The sequence below is a fragment of the Chenopodium quinoa genome, unplaced genomic scaffold (assembly GCF_001683475.1).
Source record: "Chenopodium quinoa cultivar QQ74 unplaced genomic scaffold, ASM168347v1, whole genome shotgun sequence".
NCBI lineage: Eukaryota > Viridiplantae > Streptophyta > Magnoliopsida > Caryophyllales > Amaranthaceae > Chenopodium > Chenopodium quinoa.
In genome coordinates, this window is record NW_018742817.1 from 1727285 (window position 1) to 1738216 (window position 10932).

The following is a 10932-nucleotide window of genomic DNA, read 5'->3' on the forward strand; positions in this document are numbered from 1 at the left end:
GTTGTAAACTTGTAATTGTGGGAGGTTACTGAAAATTAAAGCAGTTGCCTTTTTGTTATTACTTATCAAGTATAAAATGGAGACACATCAAATATAATTAATACTAATAATAAAGTTAGATTCATTAACGAAAACCAGCTGCATATTAAGTTTATGCATGTATTATATTAAAAAGTATAGGGTACATCAACTATCAAGCTCTCATTTTTTCTTGATTGGAGAATACAAGTCATATTTAATCCTTGGAATAATAATTAATTGAGTAATTAACTAAATAAACTATTGAATAAACTAAAGAAATAAAAGAATGCTAGATTGAATCATGTGCTAACGACCAAGTAACCAGAGATAGTGGCATTAAAATTATTCATCAAGTGGACAATTAAATTTTTAATTATATCTTTTTGAAATACAAGTGGACTTTATATTAATAATAAAATTCCAATTGTATATTTTACTTTGGTAAACCATGCATTAGATTCATTGAATTAAGATGCAATAGATCCCTTAATTCGTCATCTCTGTCTGTTTTACTGTTTTTAGTAGGATATCCTAATGGTCCGGCGGCAGTTGGTTTACATGTTAATCAATTGTACAGATTGTACAATTGTGGTAGTACCCCATATAATATAACGTATTACTTTGGATAAAATACGTTCTAGTTTTATTAAATATAGGACCATAAATGTTTGTTAACCCTAAGTAACCAACAACCTTAGATAGTTGACCAAAGAGAGTATTTTGTATTCCATTTGTTTTTTTTAAAAGTGACACACTAGCTTGGAGTAGCTTCTACAAGGAGTTTGAGGAGAGTCGTGTAAGGTATAGTCCAGCACATGCACTACATGTTATCAAATGCAGCTATCTAGGATCTAATCGATAGATTAACTGACAAAGGTATGGAGAAGACATAAGGTTGTTTAAAGGAAGTGTGGATATGTATGAGGAAATGCATAGCAAGGGGCAACAAAATCATTTGTTAGGCAGTTTGTAAAGGTTAGCGGAATTTCAACTCAGCCCCCGTTATGCTTTTTGGTCTGATGAACAGTACCCCATTTTGCCTTTTTGTGTTAAGGCAACATCTTTGATAGATGTGCCATGAATTTGATAGATGTGCTTCTAAGAAAGGAGGAGGGTCTCTTCCAAAGAGAGAAATTTTCGACTCCTTGCCAATTTCAAAACAAATGTTAGTAATTCCTTTGCAATTCGTAACTCCGGGCTTCGGCATGGGAGTTTCAAATCGCCATATAGCTATGTTCTTCACCAAGGAGGAAATGGTGGGGATTTTAATTCGAGTAACCTATCTCAATCCTCCAAAGAGTTACCAAGAAGTGCATGTGTTGCCATTGATTAAATTAGAGGATTTGGGGCCATTGAATCTCATGGAACAATGGAAGGATTGGGAGAGATTCTTCCTTTCGCCTCATGCATGGTCGAATGATGTGCCAAAAGTTACTTTGCAGCGTCCTCTTCCGAATTTGAATATGAAAATCATAATATGGAATGTCAGAGGAGCTGCTAGGGATGAGTTTGTGTGTAACACCCTAGAAATTCCTTTCCATTAAAATCTGTTTTGCTCTTTTTAAAATACGAAATAAGGAAAACTGACACTGTGATAACGAATAAGACAATTATCAAGGACACAGCGAAAGACTCACTTAAAAACCATTCAAAGAAAGTCAACTTAAAAATTCAAACCAAGCAAAAGTAAAGTCAAATCAAAGTCAAACGAAGTCATTTTAGCCGTCAAATCAATAAAAGACACTTGGACAGTGCCTTGGCAAATTAATTAAGCAAGTTATCTAAGACACTAGTTCTCTCCATTCAATTTAATAATTGGAGTATCCAACATATCTATCGAGAGGCAAATCGCGCAACGGATTGGATAACTAATGTAGGAAATTTAGTTCTTGATAATATGAATATTGATATTTATTTGTAATAACTCTACTAGTTTGTTGTCTATTCTTTCTTATAATACATTAGGAGTTCCCCTCGTGAGGAGGACATCCTAAATTCCTAATGCTTTATATATAAACTTACCTTTATAAAAAAGAAAAAATCACTACTTTTTTTATATAAAAATTTAATATAGATGTTATTAATAGTATTTGGATAATTAATTACACCCTCTAAAATGTTTATTTATTTATGTGTTGTTGTAGGGAATATTTCAAGCATTACCCCAAACTTGAACCCCACTGTGATCATACACTAAAGTACAGTGGCGTCCAAAGGGAAAGAAGATAGATCAAAAGAGTCGCCAACAAGTTTTAGGAACTTGTAAACCGTTCACAGGGTGAAGGTTACACCCCTTAGCGATCCAGGAGATCGTTAGCTCCAATAGATCTGGAACCGTGACTGGTAGTTCAGGGATGAAGGTACAAATCCAACCTAAAAGAGATTGAACCTGCCCTAATAATATGCCTCTAATTTATTCTGATCGTATTCATGTGCGCTTTCTGACTAACATGCAATCATTAGGTTACCCTAAACCTATATATTTAATCTATGTTGGTTGAATATTAATGCACAAACAAAACTATTATTGGCGATCACTTGAATTATAGTCATATTAACCCTAAACAAGATTATTAATCATCTTATTAAGCATGATTACAAGTACAAATTCCCTTTAAACATGCATAAAAGGCGTGATTAAGCAATAACAATAGATATATATCAAGCAACATAATAATCATAAATAATAATTAAAACAATAATAATCATAATCACGTTCATGTTAAAGCATAATAATAGCAAGATCCTAAGTATGATACTAACATGATTAATAACAAACCCTATCATGTCACTAAACAATAAAAATCAAAGCTTTAGCCCTAACATGATACTAACATGAATATTAGGAAGAGAAGGAAGCATCGCAGGAATCACAATTGTCATATTTGATACTAGAAATTATAGTTGTTACCCTGAACATGATGCTAGGAAGCAATAAAACATCCTAACATGATACTAGGAATCATAATAACAATCTAGACATGATTTCTAAGAATCATAATATCAATAAATCAATTAAAACACTTACTTGGATGCCTCGTACCTCTTTCTAATAAAAAAATACACACGTTAGTAACTTCAAGGAAAATAATAATCAAACAATTAAATTAAATAATTGAAAGAGAGATTTGGGACCAAACCTTCGGAAATTAAAACCTTTCACGTCTAGGGCGAAGGCAACTTCGAACTTGGCTAGGTGTTTCTAGATCTTGTGAATGCGGAATTTTGTATGCAAAAGGCTAGTTTATAAAAGAGAGAGAGAGAGAGTAATCAACAGAATCTTGATGAGAGTTGGTGATTGTTGATGGAAATTCATGATTGAAAGCGGAGGTTTCAGGAGGCTATTTATAGAGAAAATCAGTCGGATATGATAAAAAACAAATCAGAGTTTCAAAAAGAAATAAAACACGATCGCAGCGCCAAACACGCGCCTGTCGCCAAACGACAGATTTAGCGCCAGACGCTGAATTCCGGTTTTCCACGCGTTTTCTTCTATTGATAAAATTTAAGCATGCGAGAGGGAAAAACTATATTTTCCTTAAAAACACTTCTTTTATTCTGATTAAAACTCTTAAAAGTCAACTAAAGTCAATTTATCAATGCTAATTAAATTAGGAATGAAAAGAACCTTCTAGAAGAATCTAGAAGACTATAATCAATTCTAATTGCATTATGAATGATAAATTATATTAGGCCCTCCTCTAGATCATTGGGCCGCATATAAATATCAAAACGGGCCCAATTTAGTAATTTGACCATAACTTTCTCATTACTCATCGGAATTGGGCTTATTATATATCGTTGGAAAGCTCTTTTTGAACCCGACCCAACTACACCATTATTGGACCCTTGCCATGGACCAAACTAAACTGGATTGGCTGTTTTCTTAAAATAGGTTTTAAAAAACAGAGAGAAAGAAAAGAAATAAAAACTATCCGCAACACTAAACTTTCCACACTTTCACTTCATTCGATTATGATTCAACGTGAAAGATACTCATCATTGGGTTTGGTTTTGGGGAGACACAAATGGGTGTCTACAGTTGTCATTAATGTTAATTGCCTCTTTTGCGTTTTTAAAGTCTTTAGAGTAGTATATTGGACATTTATATACCCCCAAAGTTATGTATTTACATATTTCCCCTTATAAATGCTGCCAATAACTTAAGTAGTGACAGAAGACTAAATTGAAAAAACTCCAGGGACATGACTAGTTATGGCGCGCGCAATGAGCACGTTAACCACCCTAATACAATTAAAATTGTTGCATGTTTCCAAATAGGGAAATTAATAAGTATATAAGGCAAGGGATGGATCGTAGTTTACTGGGATTTGGTTTGGTCCATGGTTGGGATTGATATGTTAGCCTATGGGTCAAAACTAGGTTTTACAAGGCCTAAAAATGGGCGGAGAAAAGGTTCCTACGTGCTTCGAATCTTTTTGTTGTTTAATTTAAATTCTTAAGACTAGTAATTGTAGAACTGAAAGCGCCACCCTTTAGACCTTCCAATCGAATACACTTGTCGTCGGACCCACTTGTGAACGCTTTGACTTGATCGACCTTCACAAGCCTCGATTGACCCTTGCTCTCTCTCTCTCTCTCTCTCTTTTTTTGGTAAATAGAATAATTTTATTACCAAAAGTAAAAGGTTACAAATTACAAGAAAGCTAAGATGAAACCAACCCAAACACCACAAGATCCTTAGGGCCAACCAAACACCTACCAAACAAAGCAAAGCCCAAACAAGGGCTAAAACCTATAGGCAACAAAAAGGAACAGACCACCATCTAGGATGGGCACCTGAACCAAAAGCAATCAACCCCAACTGCACTAGCAACTACTATATCCACCTTCTAGGAAGGGTGCTATAGCAGAAACCAGGACAGAAGGAGAATACAAGAATCTAGGCATAAGAAAATAGGAAAGAGCCAGCCTAGACTAAACAAAACAAACTATAAAACCAATTATGCAATCAAATATTTCTTACTAGACTCAGGAAATCTACAAGCTGTGTTAAAAATAATATCCCTGACTAAGGTATTAGTAGTCTTGCATCCCCTATAAACAACACATAATATCTTTGAATCCAAATTCTATGGACAGCTTCAATGAAAGCAACATGCAAAAGCTGACTTTTAATGTTAGATTTCCTGCAATGCTTCTTTATCCAGTCAACCGTACCTCTGCATCAAATCTCTGCACAGGTTTAGGAATATGTAAAATGCTTAAAATGCTTAAAATTTTGCCCCAAACTTGTCTTGAAAAATCACAATCAAAGAACAAATGTTTCATACTCTCATTTTCTTTCAAACTAAAAAGCACTTAGGATCACAAGAGATATTCCATTGCAAAAGCCTATCCTTAGTGAATAACCTATTCCACAAAGCCAGCTAAAGAATGAAAACACTTTTAGGAGTTGCCAAATTGTTAAAAACAACCCTTTTCCAAGGCATCTTAGGAACTTAGGGCCTAATAGCATAATAAAGTTTCTTGATTTTCATTTTGTTGACTTAAATGATGCTACCCCATCCCCCTAAATCATTCATAATATCTCTGCAGCACATAATTTTCTTCAAAAACCAGGAACATTTAGCAGGAATAGGGGCAGTCCAGCAGTCTTTATTCTTGAAATAATATATATGCACCCATTTCACCCATAAATTGTCAGCCTCGCTTGGGAGCAATATCACAAAACAGTTTTGTGACATACAACAGCTTTGTTCCACTCAAGAGGAGACAATAAATTTCAACCACCACAAACCTTAGGGATACAGACATTGTTCAGAGCAACCAAAGATAACCTAACTAGAGCAGAGGAGCTAGTCCAAAGAAAGCATCTGAATCTGGCTTCAATCTCCTTCAAGATTTTCTCAAGTAAAATGAAAGTTTGAGCACAGTATGTTTGTATACGAACAGAACACTCTTGACTAGTCGGAGTCTCCTAGCATAAGACAAGTGTTTAGCCATCAACCCATGGATTCTTGCAGTTACCTTCTCAGCAAGGGATTACATTGAGCAATAATAAGATTCTTAGAGGAAAGGGGAACCCTAAGATACTTGAAGGGAATAGACCCATGAGAAACCCCAAGAAGATCCCTAAGTTCAGTTTGAATTTCATCAAGAACCCCACCAAAATAGCTTCACTTTTGTCAAGATTAGTAGAAAGGCCCGAAGCTTTATATAACTTTGAAAAAGCCTGGAAGAGAAGCTTGACAGAGACAATATTAGCTCTAGAAAACATAAGTAAATCATCAGCAAACATCATATGAGGTAGACAAAGTTTTTCACATCTAGGGTGAAAATTGAAGTCAGGGTTCAAGCTAAGCTCATAAAGGCATCTGGATAAGTATCTCATACCTATAGCAAAGAGAAAGAGGGACATGGTGTTTCGGGCATTTTTAGGATAACCCGAAAGGGGGGTATGGATTCCAGCGGGAGACAGATCCGGGATACAACACTCGTACGGCATGAACACCTGCAAAACAACGGATCTCCGATGTACCGGTGATCCGCCTCCGACGATCAAGTTAGTGACCGAAAAACGGAATTTAAAAAGAGAAAGTAGAGAGAAGTGAGAGAATATTTTGGGCATTGTGCCTTTGGGGATGGTGTGTTGTTCCCTTCCATCATGAAATGATGGGGTATTTATAAGGAAGTGGGAGATCATGCTCCTAGGGTTTCATAACCTAGGAAGATTGGCTGCCCTATACGTGGTTGACACGTGTATTAGGGTTTCCTTCATGCTAGGCATGTTTCCTTAATGGGCTTTGAGCCCTTCATTTTATGATATCTCTCTTTAGGCCACGTGTCATGCTCTTATTGGCCTTTATTTAGCTGAGCATGATGCCACATGTCGGCTTATAATTGGGCCACTTGTTGGCCTCTCATTTGTCTATAAAAGGGGGTAAAAATACCCCGAAACATAAGCCCCTTGAGAGGGATGATTTCTCTTCTCAAGAGGGATTATACCTCTCGAAAATGAATTTATAACTTCTTTGAATTCGACATCTTGTCTAGTTCAATTAAAAAAGGTTTGATTAATTTCTTAGTTAATCAATCATAATTGTAGGGAATATTTTCAAGTGTTAACCCCCTATCTTGAACCCCATTGTGATCATACACTAAAGTACGGTGGCGTCCAAAAGGGAAGAAGATAGAGCAAAAGAGTCGCCAACAAGTTTTAGGAACTTGTAAACTGTTCACAGGGTGAAGGTTACACCCCTTAACGATCCAAAAGATCATCAACTCCATAAGGTCTTGAACCAAATAAGGGTTCGGGGATGAAGGTACAAATCCAACCTAAAAGAGATTGAACCTGCCCTAATAATAGGCCTCTACTTTATTCTGATCGTATTCATGCGCGCTTCCTGACTAACATGAAATTAATAGGATTAACCTTAAACCTGTGTAATCTATGTTGGTTGAATTTAATGCACAAATAAATCTATTATTGGCGATCACTTGAATTATAATCAAATTAACCCTAACAAGATTATTAAATATCTTATTAAGCATGATTACAAGTACCAATTCCCTTTAAACATGCATAAAAGGTGTGATCAAGCAATAAACAATAAAAATCAAGCAACATAATAATAATCAATTATAATAATTATTATAATCATAAAAACAATAATCATAATAATTATAATAATCATAATCATAATAATCATGTTAAAGCATAATAATAGCAAGATCCTAGGCATGATACTAACAAGATTAATAACAAACCCTAGCATGTCACTAAACAATAAAAATCAAATCTTTAGCCCTAACATGATACTAACAATCATAAATATTAGAAAGAACATAAAATGCATCATAACAATCATACTTAGTATTAAATCTACCCTAGACATGATACTAGGAATATCATAATAACATCATAAACATGATTTCTACATCATAACATCAATAAATCAATTAAAGTACTTACTTTGATGCCTCGTACCTCTTTCTAATAACAAAATACACACGTTAGTAACTTCAAGGAAAATAATGATCAAAGAATTTAAATAATTGAAAGAGAGATTTGGGACCAAACCCTCAGAAATGAAACCATTCACATCTAGGGGGAAGGCAACTTCGAATATGGCTAGGTGTATCTAAATCTAATGAATGCGGAATTTTGTATGTAAAAAGCTAGTTTAGAAAAACAGAGAGAGAGAGATCAAGGAAATCTTGATGAGAGTTCGTGAATGATTATAGATGAAAACTGGTTATTGATGAAAACTGGCTATCGAAAATGGAGTTTTTAATACGTTATTTATAGAGAAAATCAGCCAAAAAGATAAAATATCAAAACAGCGTCTGGCGCACGTAAAAATGAACCAGCGCCAACGCTGGCTGTTGGCGCTAGGCGCCAACATCAGCGCCAGGCGCCAAGCGTAGCGCCAGGCGCTACAGCTGACGTTTGGTGTTGATTTAGAAAATCACTCGTTTTCTTAAAATCAGATAAAAATTGCCGTACAGGAGGATAAAATCGTATTTCCCTCAAAAATACTCTTTGATTTTAATTAAAACTCTAAAAAGTCAACAAAAGTCAATTTATCAATGCTAATTAAATTAGGAATGAAAAGAACCTTCTAGAAAAATCTAGAAGACTAAAACCATTCCTAATTGCATTAGGAATGATAAATCTATATTAGGCCCTCCCCTAGATCAATGGGCCGCACATGAGGTTCAAACCGGGCCCAGTTCAGTAATTTGGCCATAACTTCCTCAATATTCATCGGAATTGGGCTTATAATATATTGTTGGAAAGCTCTTGTCAAGCCCCATACAAATACACTACTATTGGACCCATATCATGGACCAACCAAACTTGATTGGCTGTTTTCTTAAAATAATTTTTCAAAAACAGAGAGAAGAGAAAAGAAATTAAAACTATCCGCAACATTAAACTTTCCACACTTTCACTTCATTCGATTATGATTCGACGTGAAAGGCACTCATCATCGGGTTTGGTTTTGGGGAGATACAAATGGGTGTCTACAATAATAATGATTGCCCTTGAACTAGACAGATGTCGATCATTATGTATTTTAAGCCCCACTTTGATTGTCTTGTGACTGATGGGTTACTTAAAGTACCTTTCTTACAAGGTTTGATTGGCTATTAGTCTTTTTCAATTCCTCTTATTCATGAGGTCTGCCCTATTTGGTCTATCCTTTTTAAGGATTATTTTGGATCTAGACTTGTTAAAAGATATTTGTCATTTAGACATTTTTTCTTTAATGGCCAATTAGGCTTAGATGCTCTTCTTTTTTTTTTTTTTTTTTTTGCATTGATTCGGCATTTAGTCTAGAAGGTTTCAATTAACTTAGACTAGGATAATACCGAGAAACATTTAACACTTGCCGAGGGGCTTTGCCTCGTATCTGTGCCGAATTAGATATAACATTTGCCGAGATTCTTAGTCTCGTCTCTATGCCACGTGGGATGAATTTTCATTTATCTTTTCTAGGCGTCCAACGACTTTTTAGTTGTTTGGACTAACCTTTGAGAGGTCAATTGACATTATCTTTTTGGCCCTCTTAATAATTTCAAGTTTCGTCCTGTGCCCGATTGGGCTCGGACTCAGTTGGGGCGAAAGTTGACCATCTGTCACTTCTTGCCCTTGCTTTCAGAATTCTTTTTGGCGCACAGGCTTAGAATTCCTGCATTTTGGAGTACCTTTGAGATTTCTATTCGACATTTCCGCCGCCTAGAATCTTTGTGCTTTGGGAGTTTAAGCTATACAACGTGTTTAGCCGAACAAATCTTCGGGATTATACTCAGTGTTTTACCATCGTATTGGGAATTATACTCGACAATGTTGCCGTGTGTATCTTCCATCTTGGCTTTCTCCTTGCATAGGAGCTCGGCACATGTGCCATTTTGCTCTTTTATATGGTAAGTCTTACTCATACTTGGAAGGGTGTTGTATGAACAGCTCAACCTCTTCTAGAGTTTTCTGTACATGTTCGGATGAAGGAGCCATTCAATGTACACTCGGATCATATAAAGATCTGTACATTGCCCGATTAAGGGAGGCTTATCCGAAGGTATTAATACATGTATTGGGCCGAAACCTTATACTAAGGGACCTTTGTCCTTAATTTCATGAAGTGGCTACTCAATAAGGAACGTTTGGACCTTAGTATTTCCTTATTGCCCCAATGGGGTGGCTTGTCTTTTAAAGACTTGAATAAAATGTGACGGCTTAGCATTTGGTATAGTGATTAGGCCGTTCAAAAACTAGAAGGAGCTGCCCTATCTTATCTTGATAGGCTTTCTTCTTTTTTCGATTATGAACTTGATTATATAGTAACGACACCCGACCTTAAAGATATCTTGTGAGCAATGAATGCTTGCATAAAGGGTCGGACACTAAGTAGGCATCTTGACTTCATGGAGGGCCTACTCGACCTAATTGCATTAGGCTTTAGAAATTTGTTACCGCTTGCGATCTCTAATAATAAGTCGAGGCCTAATGGTCCTCGTCCACTTATCTCTTCACAAGTGCCACTTATCCTTCTAAAGGAATGTTGTTTTCTCATTAGTTGATCATTTTGGCTGATGCATCGGTCGGCTCGATCAGTTGCTTTGCTATCATTTACATACTAGCCCCGACTCATTCTTCAACAATAGGCTATCGGCCGCTAAGTCTTTTGAGGAGGGTCGTCCACTAGCAATGTGCCACGTCACTTAGCGATATTGCCTTTTAAATGTGAGGGTCGTCCACTAGCAACTCGGCCACCTAGCTTGGCAAGACAACGTCCGCCTAAAAAATGAGAAGGTGGACCTTTGCTAAGTAGCAGCACGGCCACCTAGCTTCATTTGGCACATTAGCCAATTCATTCCATGTACGCATCAAAGTGGTTAGGATGTCGTTTGCTCAATAGCAGCTCGGACACCCACTCATTCGGC